Here is a 19,465-nt window from a genome sequence, read left to right as displayed (position 1 = left end):
CATTTCACCAAATTTAACACCCATTTGTAATAAAAGGTCTCAGTAAACTTGGAATAGTAGGAAAGTTCCTGAATATGATAAAATGTATCAAAGAAAACCTACAGCCAATATCACATTTAATGGTGAAATATTAAGGCAAGAATGCCTCATCTTACTGCTTCTATACAACACTGAACTAGAATGTTCTAACCTGTATAATAGGAAAGAAAAAGAAAGGAAAGATATAAATATTGGAGAGGAACATGGTAAACTGTAATTATTCACAGATGACATGACTGGGAATGCTGAAAACTCTGAAATAAACCAAAGTCCGAGAAATAACAAGTGAATTTAGCAACAAGGGTCTATTACAAGGGGATCTAGTTCAACAGTTTTGAGGTTTTTAACTTCTTTTTGAGAACAAGGTTTGCAGAATGGGTAGCATTGAGATAGAATAGATTATTGCTCGGTATTAACTTCCTTTCCCTCAGTTCCATGAGAGAAATATACTTCCCTGCTGCTTTGATGTTATACCTGACCACATGACTTGTTTTGAATAATGAAATATTGGCAGACATGACTCAGCAGAAGCTTGAAATGTATATATGCAGGTAAAGACTTGTTACCTGGGGCTTCCACCATCACCATGAGAAAAGCATGCCCAGTTTGGGATACTAGTTCTAGACAGAAAATGAAAGACTTGCAGAAGAGTTGCCCCATCCAAGCTGTGACACTCAGATCCAACCTATAGCAGAAGATCCCCAGCCAACCCTCAAATGCATAAGCTAAATACATGCTTGTGCCACTAAAATTTTGTGGTTGGTTGTTATGAAGCAATAGCTAACTGATTTTCAGATTATCTGCTTGGCTAAATGTTATGGAGAATTTTAGTATTCTCCAGAAACTAATCAGATATTATCTCTATGTTCAGGCAAAGAGATAAATGTATACTGTGGAGTAAAGAATAAAACTGGGGGTAGGGGTATAGCTCAAGTAGTAGAGTGCATGCTCAGCATGCACAGGGTCCTGGGTTCAATCCCCAGTACTGCCTCTAAAAATAAATAAATAAATAAACCTAATAACCTCCTCCACAAACAAACAAACAAACAACAAAGAATTGAACTGAATCAATAGAATTTATGGTCAATAGATTTTCAACAAATGTGTCAAAAAAGTTCATTGATAAAAAAATAATCTTTTCAATAAATGGTGCTGGGTCAACTGGACAGTCACATGTAAGACAATTAAGGAGGACCCTTACCTCATACCATATACAAAAATTAACTTGAAATGGATCAATGACCTAAATATAAGAGCTTAAACTATAAAACTCTTAGAAGAAAATAGAGCTAAATCTTTTTAAGCCTAGATTTGGAAAAGAATAGCAGATATGACACCAAAAGCATAAGCAACAAAAGGAAGACATAGACAAATTGGTCTTTATCAAAATTTAAAACTTTTTTGTTTCAAAGGACACTATTAAGAAAGTGAAAACTCACAGAATGCGGGAAAATACTTGCAAATCATAAGGGACTTGTATCTCTAATATATAAAGAACTCTAATGACAACTATAAAGAGAAAATAACCCAATTTAAAAATGAGCAAAGATCTGAATAGACATTTCTCCAAGGAAGATATACAAATGGCCAATAAGGACATGAAAAGATACTCACAGCATCTAGTCATCAGGGAACTGCGAATCAAAAGCATAATGGGTACCACTTTACACAGAGAAGGATGCCTAGAATCAAAAGGTCAGATAACAACAAGAAAGTGGCAAAAATGTGGAAAAATAAGAACCCCGATATACTGGTAGTGAAATTGTAAAATGGTACAGCTGCTTTGGAAAACAATCTGATAGCTCCTCAAACAATTAAAAATAAAGATACCATGCAACCCAGAAATTTAACTCCTAGAGAAATGAAAATGTATATCCATAAAAACACTTGTACATGAATGCTTATAGCAGCATTATTCATAACAGCCAAAAGGTAGAAACAATCCAAATGTCCATCAATCGATGAATGGGTAATTGAAATGTAAAATATATAGACAATGGACTAATTTTTGGCCATAAAAGGGAATGAAATACTGAAAATGTTATGCTAAGTGAAAGAAGCCAGTCACGAAAGTCTTATGTGTTATATGATTCCATTCATATGAAAGTTCAGAATATGAAATTCTATAGAGACAGAAAGTAGATTAGTGCTTGCTTAGGGCTGGTGGTGGGAGGAATGAGGGAACAGGAAAGTGATAGCTAAAGGGCACAAGGTTTCTTTTTGAGGTGATAAAAATGTTCTAAAATTGACTGTGACAATCGATACTAAATATACTAAAAGCTACAGAATTGTACACCTTAATGGATGAATTATACAGTATGTGACTTATATCTCATTAAAGCTGTTTTAAAACATAATAAAATAGAAATTAGCCTTGTCATGATAAGAAAATTTTAACTTTTTCTAATCAACTAAGGCAATCTTTATGAAGAATTTGGGATTTCAGATGAGACTTGAAAAGCTGAAACCCGAGGACTTGATACATGAGAGGCTAGAAAGTGAGACTAATTTAATTGGCAGAGGAAGAATAGTGTTCTGGACATACCTCAAAGGCAAAGCCACTTTGAGCATTTGTGGCAATGAAGAAGGGAAAAGCTACAGAAAAAGCAATTATCTGGCCTTATCATAACACTAACCACACTATTATGTGATTGTCTCTTTATAATTCCATCCAAATTGTCTTCCAGAAGTTTATCATTTGTTTCAACAAAGATTAGGCTCTTGTTAATCAACAAAGTAGTAGGTCTTGCCACATTATTACTCCATTTCTATTCCTGTGCAGCTTAAGGAAAGGCATACGGACCAGGTAAAAGGATTGAACATAACACTTACTAATTTAAGTAATAGCAAATTGAGTGATTTTGATGTAGATAGTATCAAAATAGTCAAATGTTATAATTACTATTCAAAATCATGCATATAATTGTCATGTGCTGATGTCTGGTTCAGTATGGCAGATTGGGCACATGTGTTTGCCTCTCTCTGTTTTCAAGATTACACTTAAATTTTTTTTTTGTGTGTGTTTTTTTTTAACATTTTTTATTGATTTATAATCAAGATTACACTTAAATTTTGACAAAAAGTATATTGAAATAATAAATTCATGTCAGTGTTAGGTAGTTAGGTAAATGAGGGCACTGAGCAGATAGGTGGAGGAGAGGGAGGATGGTCCAGAAGATGGTGTTACGCCTGCCTCCAGCTTAAACAAACTTTACTTCTTCTAAATGAGTGCCAGCAAAAAAACTGCTTAAAACCCAATAGCCTCAACTGTGCTGTAGCAGAAAGGACTTAACGAGACATAACCATGTTCACTGTATTATAATTAACATCGCAGTTTAGCCCTTCCTCCATGGGTTTTTCTGTGTATACCATGGGTAAGGACATGCACAAAGGGGCCAAACATGACTAAGCATTCCAGAAACAAGAGCAGTCAATCAAGAGACCATCTCTAAGTGAGGGTATAGGAGAAAGGTGAGACAAAAATCACCACTTTTCCTCGGTTGGATCAGCCTATTTCCCATTCTTGGGGGGTGTATTTTTCCTTTCTTTTTAAATAAATCTTTTAAAATCTTTTGCTACACAATGCACCATCTCCTGACTGTAAACTTGTCTTTCAGGTATGACAAGAATGGAATACTACTCAGCCATAAAAAAGAATGAAATAATGCCATTTGCAGCAACATGGATAGACCTGGAGATCGTCATTCTAAGTGAAGTAATCTACAGAGAGAATGAAAAAATACCATATGATATCACTATATGTGAATCTAAAAAAAAAAAAAGACACAAATGAATTTATTTACAAAATAGAAACAGGTTCACAGACATAGAAAACAAACTTATGGTTACCATAGGGGAAAAGGGGTGAGGAGAAATTAAATTGGGAGTTTGGGATTTACAGATACTACTATATATAAAATAGATAAACAAAAAGGTCTTACTGTATACACAGGGGACTATACTCAATATCTTGTAATAGCCTATAATGAAAAAGAATATAAAAAGAAATATATATGTGTATAACTGAATCACTATGTTGTACTAATACAACAGAACCAGAAACTAATACAACATTGTAAATTAACTATACTTCAATTTTTAAAAATATGAATATAAAAGCCCAAGGGTAACAATAAAGTATCATAATATTGAAGCAGCAGTACCTGCCTCTGTGTTCAAGTAAAAGGTAGCTTCCATGACATTTATATATGTAAGAGAATTTCACTCAAGTAATTCATATTACAGCTATACTTCTCTGGTTTTGAAATTCTCTTGGGTTGTGTGTCTTAATAAAGTAACTTAAAAAAACCTATTTGCATCACTTGTTTCATGGATTAAGCAATATTTGATTATTTATAACCATTGAATTTCAGAGCTGCAAGAGTTTTTGGAGAACATTTAGGATTCCTCTCTATTCCCTTTTTACAAAGAAGTAAACTGAGGTCCAATAATGGTGCCACTTGAAGAATGAAACAAATAGGTCTTCTGACACCTAGTTTAGGTTCCTTGCTCCTCAAGGAAGAGTGAAGAAATTTCCTTCCTTCAGTGGACATATGCTTTGACTTTTTTTTTTTGTCATTTTAAAAGAAGAGTGATATTCAGTCAACATTTTAAAGATATAAGTAAACTAATTTTCTGTTACAGAAAAAAATACATGGGAGGATGTGTATAAATTATATGCCAATATTATATCATTTTATATAAGAGACTTGAGCCTATGTGGATTTTGGTGTGTGTGTGTGGGTGGTCCTGGTACCAAACCCTCAAGGATAATATTGGACAACTGTACACCAATTCTTTGTCTACTATGTAAAATACTGTCTAACCATGATAAATCAAGAAATGTTCAAGTATGTTAGAGTTTCAGTAGTAACCACTGGAAGCATTTAAAACAGAAATGTTTGAAAGTTAAAGGTTAAATTTCTGGGACATGCAACTGAGGATAAGAGTGGAAAGAAAGAAAGGACTTTTCCTTCCATATTTTTCTCTACTGTTTGAATTTGTTTTCATTGTAAGTCTTTACTTTCTTAATACAAAAATAATAACTAGTGTTTTGTCCCCTTGAACTCTGTACTTCCAGTGTCAGGCATACAGTTGTCATTCAAAATGGAAAAAAAATTGTTTTCTTAACCTAATTGTCTAGATAAAATGGGTAGGTTGTTCCTTTACACACTGAAATACAGTAGTGAACAAGACAGATTTGCTTTCATGGGAAGTCTTTGGTTTCTCAGAATTTACATTCTGGGTGGAGGAAATAATAAATCAACAGATAAATAATAATACCATTTCAAAAAGTTATCATTGTTATGAAGACAATAAAACAGTTTAATGTGGTAGAGTGATGAGTGCAGATGACCAGTTAAAGTTGGGGACGGGAAAACAGGAAAGATTTCTCTAAGGAGATGACATTCAACCAAAATTCTGAGAAAGAAGACCTGAGGCAGAACATTCCAGTTAAAGACAGAAGAGCAAAGACAGCATCCCTAAGAATAGAAAGTTGCTTAGGGACTATAAGTACTGAAAGATGACCAATATCCCTAGAGAAAAGAAAGGAAGAAGAGTAGGAGTGGAGTTGTTGTAATTACTAATTTTTAGTATAATTCTATGCTGGTGTGTCCCAGTTGTGATTTAACACAATTCTGGTGAGACAGATTATCTTGCTTGATAGAGAGCACAAGATGGAGTTTGGGGAGCATGCTAGTCTCCTTAGCAAGATGAATACTATGTTTCTTGGATACAGGGATTGAGGGCCCTGTCTTGTTCATTTACCACCATGTCTCTAGTACCTGGCTCTTATTAGGCATTCAATTAATGTTGATTAAATTAGGGGAAGTGGAAAATCATCTCTGAAGTGAGTGTTTTAATTTTATATCATAATTTTGGGGCTACACACTATATTTTACCGATTCAGGAACTTTTTACTCAGTTTCTTTTTTATGCCAGATACTGTGCGGAGCACTAGAGATATAAGAGTCTATTCTACTCACAGAGTTTATAATCTACCTAATTTATTAGAGCTTATAACATAAATGTAGCTCAAAAAAATTTGCACAATGACTATAGGTATCGTTAAACCAATTACTCATGGAGTATAAAAAGTTATACTGACATGAGAAAGGCACCTCAAAGAATTACAAAAATGAGCATCTCATAACCAGTGTAATACCTGTGTCCTATTTCAAAATTAAAATTTGGCCATTATTTAATCATTTCCCACAGTACTGCATACTCAACAGTTCTCACTGCTATGCTCACAAAACAATATTCATTTCCAACTGTAGTTGGCTGACAGCTGTCTGAAAAGCTAGAACAGATTTTTTTTCTTAATCAAAGTCAATGCAGAATGTGATGATTTCATTTTAAAATAAATTTGGATACCCATAGTTTTTTTTTTTTCTTCAATTTGAGTGCAGCTGGTCTGACCACCCTTATGGAGTGATTCTGAAATTTAATTTCAAAACTTTAATTCTTTCTAACTTTAATTCTTGCCTATTTATAAAGCCAAAGGAGGAAAAACAAATTTTGTATTCACTGAAAATTAGCTAAGTCTTCAAAGAGGTCATGTATATGAACATCTCAAGATGGTGATGTAAGTAGGATGAGAAGAAAGAAATGCTGAAATCTCAGACAATAGACATTTGTGCCCATGATGTTTTTCTGTTTAAAATATATCTTTAAAGGCCATAATCAATGGAAGATTATACATCCAACAAATTTAGACAGTTTTTATACATATATGGCAAAGTGGTAAGGGGAACATTTGCAATATGGATTTAAAAAAACCATAAAAATAGAAATGTCATTTGATCGAGAAATTCTTTTAGAGCTATCCTAAATGCTTCCCAAAGTTATCCATTAAAGAAGCTCTGATGATGCAAGTAAACGTGATTTCCTCCCATTCCCACACAGCCTTCCACTTACCCTCTCCTGGTAGCATCCCTACTGTCAAAGTGGCCTGATGATAGCTTGAATTGTCCTCGAAATTCCAGTTTTATACTTAAAATATATGCATACTTTACATTCTACTCCACTACAAAGTTATGTATGTCAAACATAAAAACAGCAAGTTTATTCTATAACTTCCTGTAAACTTAAGGACACTTGGGAAAAATGTAGCTTCCCTTTGATTAGAACCAGAGTAAGAATATAATTAGGCAAGTGCACAAAGATATGCCAACAAGGATAGAAATGGCAGTGCTCTTATAATCAAGCTAAGTCCTAAAGAATGCAGATCTGCCAAAATGGGAGATTGGTCCCACAAATTGTCAATTGTGGATTACTACACTTCTATTAAAAACTTCAGTGAGAATGTGTGTTAATTAGCAAAAATAGGTAGATGGTCATGACACAGTCCCTAGATTAAAAAATAAAAATAAAACAATTTAGAGAGCTGATGCCATTTAAAAAACATATATGCCTGTGTGTGTTTGTCTGTATATCTCCCCAATTTAGAATATATATTTATCCCTATTAGAGTATTTCAGTAGAACCCATATCAAGAGAACTAGAGGAAAAACATTTTAAAGCAATATATTTAAATATGTTAGAGGACAAACTTAAGTTTAGCAAACTAAGAACTGCTTATCTGTACACTGATGTATTTTCAAAGTATGCATTAATAGTTTGTGTGATTTTTATTGGGACACTTTGCATACATGATTACAAGGATATATGTATATATACAAAATGTTATCAATAGCTATTTTTGTAGTGTGCTATAATGGGTACATTTCACTTATTATATCCTTTTTGCATGTCCATTTTCTAATTATTTCTAAAAAGGATATTTTGAACTAGTTTTCTCACTATTGGAAAAGGCAGGTACAAATATGAGAAGGGATAAAACTAGAATGTGTGTATATGCATGCATGCACACATATATCCACATTTTCTCTCAATCTGTATATATATTAAAAATCATGAGTTCACAATGATACTTCCAGTTCCAATCTAATACCACAAGGTTCATTCATTCATACACACACACACACACACACACACATCCACAGCTAGCTCTGTCCACTGTGAGAGCTGGGACAGTGATATCCGATAGTATATTGAGTACTCCCAGCGCCCAAAGCTTGGTGTCTAAATACTGTTGTCCACTGAAAAGATCCAGGATCCTTGGGAAAATGGCTAATTTCAGCAGTGGGTCAGGAAACCACAAGAGGAGACTTAGCTCCAGAAAGCAAGTGTTCAAATAATGAAGAGATCTTGTCAAAGACTCAAATCTGCTTTGAAGGGGCTCCCATAGCCAAATTGTAGACCAGGGCAATCTGAGGATCTAAATAGAAATATTTTTAATTCATTGAATAAAGCAGAAAACTGAGAGTCAGTAGAGACACAAATCAGTAAATGAATCTATTGATATATTGATGAGGAATGGGATATTTATGTACTTTGAAAGTATCTCCCATAAAATATTTGTTAATTTCAAGGAGAAAAGACTAACTTCAGAGTTAAGAAGCCTGGCAGATATCATCTTAATCAAGTGATCAAAGTATCATTAGTAATGAGACAAATTGACATCTGATAAGGGGCAAATGGGAAGAACACAGTATTGCTTCTGTAATATTCCTGCCAAAGGTATATAACCTGAATCTAATCATGGGGAAACATTAGACAAACTAAGCTGAGAAGCATTCTATAAACTAACTAGCCTAGTGGGGTAGGGATACAGCTCAGTGATAGAGCACATGATTAGCATGCATAAAGTCCTGGGTTCAATCCTCATCACCTCCATTAAAAACAAACAAACAAACAACAACAAAAACTGCCTATAATCTTCAAAAAGCTTAAAGTCATGAAATTTAAGGAACTACTAAGGACTTGCTCCAAACTCAAGAAGTCTAAATTATCGGAGTTAGTAGGATTCTGACTCTGATCATTCAACTATGAGGACATTATTGGGACAACTGGTGAAACTTGATTGAGTTTTGAAGATTAGCTGGTAGTATTATATCAATATTAATTTCCTGTTTCTGGTGATTATATTGTGGCTACATAGGATAATACCTTATTTGTAGAAAATACATACTGACTATATTTGAGGTAAGAAAGCAACAGGTCACCAAATTACACTCAAATAGTTCTAGAAACTATTGTTTTCCTATACTTACAACTTTTCTATAACTTTAAAGCATTTCAAAATTTTAAAAAATTATTGAAAAAAGAAAATGTAATTCAGGTCATACAATTCCTTTGCTTATAAATCTCTTAATACCTCCCATCGCCCTCAGAATATAGCTGTTGTATAATCAGAGTATTGGCCACATTCCAGTCTTTCTTTCATTTCTTGGAATGCACAACGTTCCTTCTTGCTGCAAAGTCTTAGCACTTGCAGTTCCTTCTCCTGAGACACGACTCCTCCGCTCATTGTAAAGCCTCAGAGTCTTGGCTTAAATGCACTTGTCCAGTCTAGGTAGGGTTCCCCTGTTGCCTGCCCACATGGACTCTATGTTCATCCTTTGCAGGACTTGTCATGATTAGAATTAGCTGTTTGCTCAGAATATGACTATTCCTTTTATAAGCTATATGAGTTCTTACCTGTCTTATTTACAGCCTTTCCTGGATACTGCAGAGCCCACCAAATAGAGAAATATTAAATATGTTAAACTTCAAGGCATTCTTTTGGAATAGGCATTTCTCCGCATTTTAACTATGAGGATACTGAAGCTCAGAAACATTAAGTATCCAAAGTCATATAGTGTAAGTGAAAAATCACAATTAAAACCCAGGTATTTTCGGCTCTAAAACCCATGCTCTTTAACTATTATTTCACACAGTTGAGTCAAGTTTATAAGGTACCCAGGAGGAAAGGGTATCCAAAGTCACAGGTCCTTGTCCAGTAGCAAATCCTGAGTGACATTCCCCTTGCTCTCCTGGTTCCCTTCTCTCACACTTTAACATTTCAAAAAAGTCCCAGACAATGGAACCTTAGATTCTATGCTCTGTTCTCCTCTCAAGGACTTCAGCTATGGATGGTCTCTCTCTAAGAGAGATTTTTTTCTGAGGTAGTATTATTGTTCTATGCCTATAAAATCAGCAAGACTGTGTTCTTTGGCATAACATAAGAATTAAAGAAGTCTGATTGACTACCTGGCAAACCCGAACAGTTTATAACTGCTTGTTAACATTTTGTAACAGAGTGAGAGTGATACATATAAAGTCAAAATGCAGTTGGCTGGTAAAATAGAAAAACTTATCAGGGAAAAATGAAAGGTAATTGTGAATATGATTAAAGATACTGTACCCTCTCTGAGCCAAGAAATAAGATATTTTCAAAACTAAGCCTAGTGTATGTGGGGCTAAACCCATCCAGAGTGGGGGGTACTTTTCAAATTTGCACAAAGGCACTATATGGGCTTGAAGTAGCCCTTTATCTACATCTTGAAGGGATTAAACAACTTGCCCAAGATCCACTCAGAAATTAACTATATCTCTCTAATCAAATTTCTTTCAATTAAATTTGCATTCCACTAGAATACACTAAAACAGGCTTTGAGGCATTGTTAACACAGATACCTAGAATATTCTCAGAATACTTTGCAAGCATAAGTTTATTGATTTCTATCCTCACTTTTAGGACTTTTTCTAGTTTTATTCAGGCTTTTTCTTTATTGGACAGCCAACAGATTTTGCTAATCACAAGTTAATACAGATCCTCAATAAAGCAGAAGGCTTTACAAACCTTGGAGCTACCTTAACCTATATAAATATGTGAGTATCAATTTCAGAAGTAGATAGAAAGAAAATCAAACACTATCATAATTTTATTAAATGTGGTGTTTCTGAATGATTTACTTGACTTGTAAAATTTGTTCTCATATATTTTATCAGATGTTTATATCCTTGAACTTCAGTAATCCCTGAGCGTATATTTTTACTTTGAAATTTATAAATCTCTGAAGCCCCCCAAAGAGTGAAGAATTGAATAGAAATGTCTATGAAACTTTGCAGTGTGACATTTGTACTCCCCCTTTATATTAAATGGAATCCTCAAAAAGTTGGAAGGTAAGGCATCACTGCCTCTAAGGAACCTCCACCCTCCTTCAGTCTGAGTGTGATGCCTCCTTCCATTCTCTGGGAGTTCTTCTTTGAGGGGCCACATCACACCGCTGCCTTTGATCATTTGTTTACTTTTCTGTCATCCCCAACAAATAACTCCAGAAAAATATAGAGCTTGTCTTTTTCGATTTTGTATTCACAACATCTAGCACACAGTGGGTAGGCATTAAATGTTTGCTAAATAGTTATCTGAGTGAGGTTTGTTCTTATAGACCTAAATTCATAAATGAGTGAACTTGAAATTTCCTTATCTAGAAATCTAGCGAACATATCAGACAGTCGGACAGACAAAAATTCAGAAGACACACAGATCCACAGACAGAGACTGGTTGAGACAGCTCTTAACCTGCTTTGTTTGATTCCTTGAGGTGAATCTGTCCATCACAATGCTATGGAAAGGGAAATGGGGAAGAGATGAAAGCACAAACTGAATGTGATGTAAAATGAAGGGGCAGTGTACAGACAAATACATACAGGAGAGTGATAAAAAAAAAATCTATAACCATGTCTCCAGTCTAGTAAACTCAAAAGGAGTTACCATGAACTAAGAGTAAAGCACAGGTTTCAGACTCAGTTCTCTTTCATTCCCTGTTGTTACTCTCTTCTCTTCCAAGATAAAGAAGGACAAGTTGACCATCCCATGCATCAAACTCCCCATTGATAAAACAATTGAAGGACTATAAAGCAAACTGACAAACTGACTTCCCTGGGGCGAAACTGTTTGCTGATTCATTCTTTACTGAGAATAACTTTAACCCAGAGGCTGTGCTCCAGGGAGGAGATAACAAGCTGATAATCTATGAAGAATGGACAGACCCTGAGGATTCATTGAGGTTAAGAGGAATGTAGCACCTTGTAAAACGCCCTGATTATTTCCACTTTTTCTGTGCTATCCAGTTTTTCTACAAAATCTCAAGACCCCAACCCCAAGATGGGCTCACAGTCCTTAAGTCACTAGCATGCTGTGACTCCCTTTGCTGGGCAAAGCAATAAAGCTGCTCTTTTCTTTGCTCCCAAAATTCTGCCTCTGATTTTGAATTCACTTTTTGGGGTGCAGCGGCTGATTTTTCAGTAACACAATGAGATTTAACCAAAGCCCTTTTCTAACTCTAACCTTCCACGAACTGTAAGAATTTTCACAGCTGTTAAGTCAGTCTTTCACTCTTTGTCAATATTCCAGAAGGGGGCAGCATCTATTCATAATAGGGAACACAAGAAGTTTTTACTTGAGCTAGTTTTCAAATTAGTAAAGGTCGAAAAGTTGGATAAAAGGAAAACTTAAAGCTCTTTCTTGAATTTAGTGTGAATACCTAAGGATGTCAAAAGTAGGAAAGTGGGTGGAAGCCTGCTGTGTGGGCATTCAGTGAGGAACAAGTCAAATAGTTCTACGAGGAAGAAAGAAGAGATCATCCCTCTGGTTCATCATTGAATCCCTGATGCTGACTACAGTTTCTGGCACATAGTAATTGCTTACTAAATGAACGACTGAAAAAGAATGGGGATGGAATGGGTTTGCCCCCAGGGCAAGTCTCAGGCGTAAGTGTGAAGAAGGCAAATCTTTGGAGATTCTCTCCTTATACCCCATTCTAGGGCTCATACCTCTTTCCATGACCCTAATAGTTCTGCACCCGTGCAGCACTACTTACCTCTGTACCCCGCTTCTTTACAATTACTGATTTACTCACCCATTTACTTAACAAATATAATGAACATGTGATATATACCAGATTTTGCTCTGACACCTGCCCTGACAAAAATACATGCTAATTAACTTTATGCCTTAATATATAATAGTTCCTAAGGGTAACTATATTAGGGGGCAAGGTTAGGGCTGGGATTAATCTGATTTTAATATGTGCAGGGAGACAGACTTTATATCACAAACAAGGGAGTCTATAATAAAGGACATATCAAGCAGAGAAGGTGACAGTTTGGGGCAAGAAGGACATGTTCAGCTCCTCAGGAATCCCACCACTTATGTACTCCCTGAGAGTAGCATTGATTGCTTTGTTCCAAAGTTGAGCAAATGGGAAGGGCAAAGGAGCCTTAAAGGACATTTATTCTACCTGCTTCTTTTTTCATATGAGAAAGAAAAGCTTAAAGAGGTTATTTTCCCAAGGCACTGCTGACTAGTTGCAGCTCAAGGTCTAGAAGCAATTCTCCATGGTCCCTATTTAGTGCTCTCTCAAGGGGTTTACTACTCTTTTTTAAAAAAAACTTATCCTCACCCACTCAATGTCCATTGCAGTTTTTTTTTAAACAGACTTTATTTGGGGGGACAGTTTTAGGTTCACAAAAAAATTGAACTTAGAATTTCTTTCATGGATCATGTCTTTGATGTTGTATCTAAAAAGTTGTGGCTAAAACTAAGATCTCTATTTTCTCCTATGTTATCTTCAAGGATTTTTATAGTTTTTCATTTTACATTTAAGTCTATTATCCATTTTGAGTTAATTTTTTGTGAAGGGTATAAATTCTATGTCTACATTCATTTTTTTTCTTGCATGTGGGTGCCCAGTTTTAGTACCATTTGTTGAAAAGACAATCTTTACTCCATTACATTGCCTTTGCTCCTTTGTCAAAGATCAGTCATCTATATTTGTGTGGGTCTATTTCTGGGCTCTCTATTCTATTCCATTGACCTGTCTATTCCTTCACCAATGACACACTATTTTGATTCGTGTAGATTTATAGCAAGTCTTGAAGTTGGGTAGTGTCATTCCCCCAACTTTGTTTTCCTCCATCAATATTATGTTCTGGGTTTATTGTTTTCCCATATATACTCTAGAGTCAGTTTGCCTGCAAAATAACTTTTTGGGGTTTTGATTGGGATTACATTGACTCTATAGATCAAGTTAGGAAGAACCGACATCTTGATGACACCGAGTCTTTCTAAACATGAACATGGAGTAACTCTCCATTTATTTGATTTCTCTCATGAGAGTTTTGTAGTTTTCCTCTAAAAATCCTTACACATTTTGTTAGATTTATACCTAAATATTTCATTGTGGTGATAATATAAATGGTATTGTGTTTTTAATTTAAAATTCTACTTGTTCATTGCTGGTGTATAGGAAAGCAATTGACTTTTGTAGATTAACTTTGTATCCTATAATCTTGCTAAAATTGCTTATTAGTTCTAGAAGTTTTTTGGTCAATTCTTTTGCATTTGCACATGAACAATGAAAAACAACAAAGACATTTTTATCTCTTTCTTCCCAATCTATATGCCTTTATCTCCTTTTTTGTCTTAATGCATTAGCTAGGACTTCTAGCACAATATTAAAAGGAAATGGTAAGAGGAGACATTCTTGACTTTTTCCTAATATTAGTTGGAAATCTTTAAGTTTCTCCCATTAAATATAAAGTTTGCTATAGGTAGATATGCCTTATCAAATTGAGGACGTCCCCCTCTATTCCTAGTTCACTGAGAGATTTTTCTTTTTTCTTTTTTTTTTTTTTTTTTTACTATGAATGAGTGTTGAGCTTTTTCAAATGTTTTTTCTACATTATTATGGTCATTTGATTTTTCTTCTTTAGCCTATTGATGGAATGAATTTTATTAATTTTCAAATGTTGAACTAGCCTTATATGCATGGAATAAATCCCACTTGGTCAGGGTGTATAATTCTTTTTATACATTATTGGATTCAGTTTGCTAGTTTGTTTTTAGAAAGATTACTAGGCTCTCCAATGCATTTATTTCTTCTTTCTTCAGATTCGGAATAATAATCCTTGTCCCAGATATTCCTCTAAAAGCTCTTTGCTGCCAATCGGCAGAAATGGTGAAAATCCGTTGGTTCAACAGCTAAGCTTGCTTTTGAATCCAGCTCTGCCACTCCTCAACTACATAGACCTGGGCCAGACATTCACCATCCTCAGGACTTCACTCACTTATTTACCATGGAAACAATAAGGACACCCAAAAATGGCATTTAAAAGCAGCTTCTCAAAATTTTAATGAGATCACTAATTTTTAATTCTAGTTCAGATGATTAAATGCACAATGTATGTGAAAGCACTTTTTTCCCTCTCTTTTTTGCTATCCTGAGATTGTACTTCCCAATAAAGCATCATCAGTCAAGCCTTGCCATGCATTCTGTTTTCTAAAGAACCTGAGCCATGGTGTTCATTTAAAGTACCACTGTTATTAGGAACATCATCACAGCATTTTTCTTTCCATTTATTTCCTGTTTTAGTTTGTTGACTACTCATCAAGGCTATCCCTATAGAACAATTATATTCAGGTGAAATCAGGGTAAAATGGACACCAGGTGCAACTCAAAGAAAGAAAATACACCCCAAAAGATCAATGAGAAGAATAAAGATTTGTCTGTAAGGCTGGACTAGGTGCCCCTTCTGTTTCAGAAACTCCTCTGCTTTAGCAACCATCTGACTGGCATGAACATGCCTCACTGAGTTGCCCATTAGAAGCCTCCTTTAAAGGACTGCCCAGTCACATGATCCTTTGAGGTGGGTGCCTGGCCATAAACACACACACATACACACCCATGTACATACTACGTGGGTCTAGAGCAGTTTTCAATTTCACATTTCCTGAAGTCTAAGGCCATGGTTCCCTGATTTTCCTCTTTTGCAGGTCTTTTCATAAAGTAAAGAGCTCTTTGCCACAAAAATATAGGAATTACATAATCTCAGAGTAAATTGATTTTCTTTAAATTAAATAAATTTATCCCTAAGAAAAAGTCCTTATATTATTCTTATTTTTCTCATTCTACCTCATACGGGTGAAATTTTGTCACAGACCTGTGTTTGGAAACCACTGGCAGAGGGGCAACTCAGTTACTGAGCTAAATAGAGAACTGGGAAAGGATGACTCACCTCACCAAGGTGAGGAATGTTCTAGTACAGAAAAGCATCAGGCAATACCCAATCCAAAAATGACCATTTAGGATCAACCTCAGTATTTTAAGTGGTTAAGACCACTGTGCGTTTAATGCACATACAGCAAAGCAGATGGGAGAGTGCTGGTCAAGGCGCTCTGACCTTCTCTTTCCTTTGTAGAGATCATCCCTATAACCAAAATCAAAGGCCCAACTTTTCATTACTTTTATAGTGATTAGTTCAATATAATTTTTCTCCAGATATATCTGAGGTATTATGGCCAATGCCATAGAACACTGAATAAGATTAACACTCATAAAGTATGTTTGTTTGTTTTGAGAACATGACCCTCCTCAGTGACTCTGTGACTTCGGCAGAGTGTGAAGTTCCGGTGTTCTAGGTATCATTCAGGGCAGGACCAAAGTTCCTGCCCTTAAAGTCCTAACTTTCCAAGTTTATATTACACACAGCACAGTAATATTAAAGACACAGGGCATGGGGTTGATTTTGTGTTTAGTTTTGATGTCTGGTTTAATTTACTAATAGAAGAAAAGCAAGGAAAGAACGAGGATGGGAGGGAGTGAGGGAAAATGGAAAGTGATAATGGCTGTTCCCAGAAAGAAGGACAATGGCTGGTGGCAGATTTATGGGAAGTGAGAGTCCTGATCCTGCTTTGTCTGGGAACTCTTCCTGCTGGAGGGTGATTTGTTAACTGCTGTGTGGTCAGCATTTCCAGGGAGTCAATTTTGGACTCAATTAGATTCCTCACATTTAGCATCACCAAAGCCAAGCCAAGCCAAGGTTGTTTTCCAGGAATAGGGTTTTATAGGATGAGGCTACTTCATGCATTGTGTGGTAATTGGTGAATATTTCACTTTATATTTAAGAACAGTGTCAGGACAGAAAAAAAGTAGTAATATTACCAAAGCTTGGAAACCAGTAATTTGTACAAAGAAAAAATTTTCTTTTCAGCATAGATATGGCCCCACATGACAGTGAGTATGAAATGGTTAAATACTCAAACCTCTGAACCCCTAAAGTCATGAAGGACTTTCACTGATGCTTCAGAGTAAACATCATGACAGCAATGGTTCTATTTAGTAAACTACTTTTCAGTTATAAAGTAGCAATAATAGCAACAATAGCAATAGCAGCTAGCATGCACTGAACTCTTTCCACATGCCAGCCACTGTCCCAAACATGATGTCACATTCAATATTGCTTTTAGCCTTCAAAGTATTCCAGAAAGTTAGTTGATATAATTATGTCCGTTCTACAGATGAAGAAACTATGTCTCAGAAAGTCCAAGTAATTTATTCAAAGTTAGTTTGACGGTAAATGTGGAGCCAGGGTTTGAGCTTAAGCAATCCAGCTGCAGAGCCCGTGCCTTAAGACTTTTATGTATTTCCTTCCATTTTAATAGTTACTTTTCTCACCATAAAGTCACTCTGAATTTTAAAGTCAGATAGATATAGATTTAAATTCTGATGTGTGACCCTAGAAAAGTCACTGAATTTCTTGGCGTCTTAGTTTTTTAAATTTGTGAAAAAGAGATAATCACATTATTCCATAAGATTACTGTGAAAGTGACAGGTAGTACATTGTAGCCATCTAATACATGGGAAGTATTGCCAGCAGAGATGGGACACAGATCATTAAGATTAAAAAGGGAAAATAAATATACAAGAGGCACAGAGCCCGAGCACTTGACAGATCTCCAGGGTAAGGATAACTGGTAGTAGATCCTCTTCGGAAAGACTGAAGGAAGTAATTTCCCTTTAAGCAACTCAGCTGGTAAAGTAAACTTTCAGTATATTCCCAAAACAAGAAGAGATTTCAGGTAATAACATTAAAAAATAAAACAAAGCAAATAAACAACCCCCCCCCCCCAAAAAAAACAAGAAAGAGGATCAACAGACTCTGGAGAGAGAGAGAGAAAGCAAAATCCAAATCATTACAAAAGATTACGCTCTGAGCCTTACCAGATTAATCCACATAGTAAAGGAGGAATTGATGTTTGTATCAAAACCCATCAGTCTGTAGTATATAACAAAATACCCACAAAAGTAGCTTAAGTTAAACCCCACATTAAACCAGACATAGTTCTTATCCTCTCTTGTGAAGGAGTCATCTCTGTGACTCTATTGTCTGCTAAAGTATCACTCTAGCAGAACCCTGGACAGAGTGGACATGTAGAGGCAATTGCAATCAAGAAGCTGATATGTAGTGTGGGAAAACAATTAGACCACAGACCTTAGAGAAGATCACGTCGGCCAGGTCACCAGTCTTCTTCCGCTCTGCATTCTCTAAGTAATGTAATTTCCCCGTCCAGTCGAGGTTCACAGCCTTTCCATTGTGGAAACATCAAAGATCTAAGATGAAAAGGAAAAAAAATTAGGAGAGAGAGGGGAAATGATAGCACAAATAGCAAAAGAACAGTCTAAAGAATTCTGCTACCCGCAGAATTCTCCATGAGCATTTTGCTACCATGTTGGAGTCTTCCATTCTGTAGGTCCCTATCTTCACAGTGCACTGCAACAAAAAGGTAAAATTAAAAAAAAAAAACACCTGTTTTTTGCTAGTTTGCTTTGTGTACATAAATTTTTCAGACAAAAGCTTCAATTTAAAAAAAATTTAGTCATTTAAACTTGCAGTTGTAAGATTTACTTAATTCCTGTCTACCAAAAGAAAATCAACAATCTTTGGAGAGACCTTTCAAAAAGGCCTGTTATTCTGTCTTTCAGAAAATGTTACTCTGTCTTTTAGAAAATTACTATGAGGACAGCTATTAGAACACAAAAAAAATTATTATAATTGTTTTATTTCTCATTTTATCCTACACCATTTATTCTGCTGTTATTACTTGAATACCTAGGCATTCAATGGTATTTGTTAAATAATAGGAAGAATTTGCTATGATTTCAGAATTTACCTTTTCATCATAAGTGAGATCAAGGACTTGGAGATCAAACGGACCTGACTAACTCACCATCTGTGTCCTTAAGCAAGTTTTTGTAACTTCTCTAAGCCTCAAAATTTTTATTTAAAAAACTTCAATATATAATTACCTCTTCCATTGGGTGGTCATTTAGATTAATAAGATAATTAAAATAAAACTCTTAGGTCAGAACCATGCTCATGGTTCTAAAGTGCTAAAAAAAATTAGCTATTAACAATTTTATGCCTCATCTTTGGCAAATCATGTACACAATTCTTTAATCTGCCTTTTGGCCAGATAAGGTATGTATTAAGCCCTTTTGTGATAGTATCAAGTATTTCATTATTGCAAAATGGCATACTTTTTGGTGGAGATTCGTGAATCTCATCAACAGATGAACAAGATATGTCTGAAAGTTTGACTTGTTCATGACTTCATGGTAGCTCATTGATAGCAAGAGATCAAAGTGGATTCAATAGCAGAGGCCAAAGCACAAAGACCAGGAGGGAGAGAACAATACACTAAGAGAAAAAAGGGAAGGCCTCACTTTCTGATGTTGAGCCTCTGATGTTTGAC

General features: G+C 35.4%; 1 protein-coding gene across 2 annotated transcripts in view; it reads right to left on the bottom strand.

The window, feature by feature from the left end:
* Positions 1 to 19,465, bottom strand: part of EMC2 (ER membrane protein complex subunit 2) — a 479,224-nt gene that overhangs the window by 241,747 nt on the left and 218,012 nt on the right. For both annotated transcript variants that reach the window (XR_012502164.1, XR_012502163.1), the window contains exon 14: positions 18,205 to 18,323. The gene's annotated coding sequence lies outside the window, so the exon portion shown is untranslated. The remainder of the gene's footprint in view (positions 1 to 18,204; positions 18,324 to 19,465) is intronic.

Source organism: Camelus bactrianus, chromosome 25 (assembly GCF_048773025.1).
Source record: "Camelus bactrianus isolate YW-2024 breed Bactrian camel chromosome 25, ASM4877302v1, whole genome shotgun sequence".
NCBI lineage: Eukaryota > Metazoa > Chordata > Mammalia > Artiodactyla > Camelidae > Camelus > Camelus bactrianus.
This window is presented reverse-complemented; position numbering and strand designations above follow the sequence as displayed.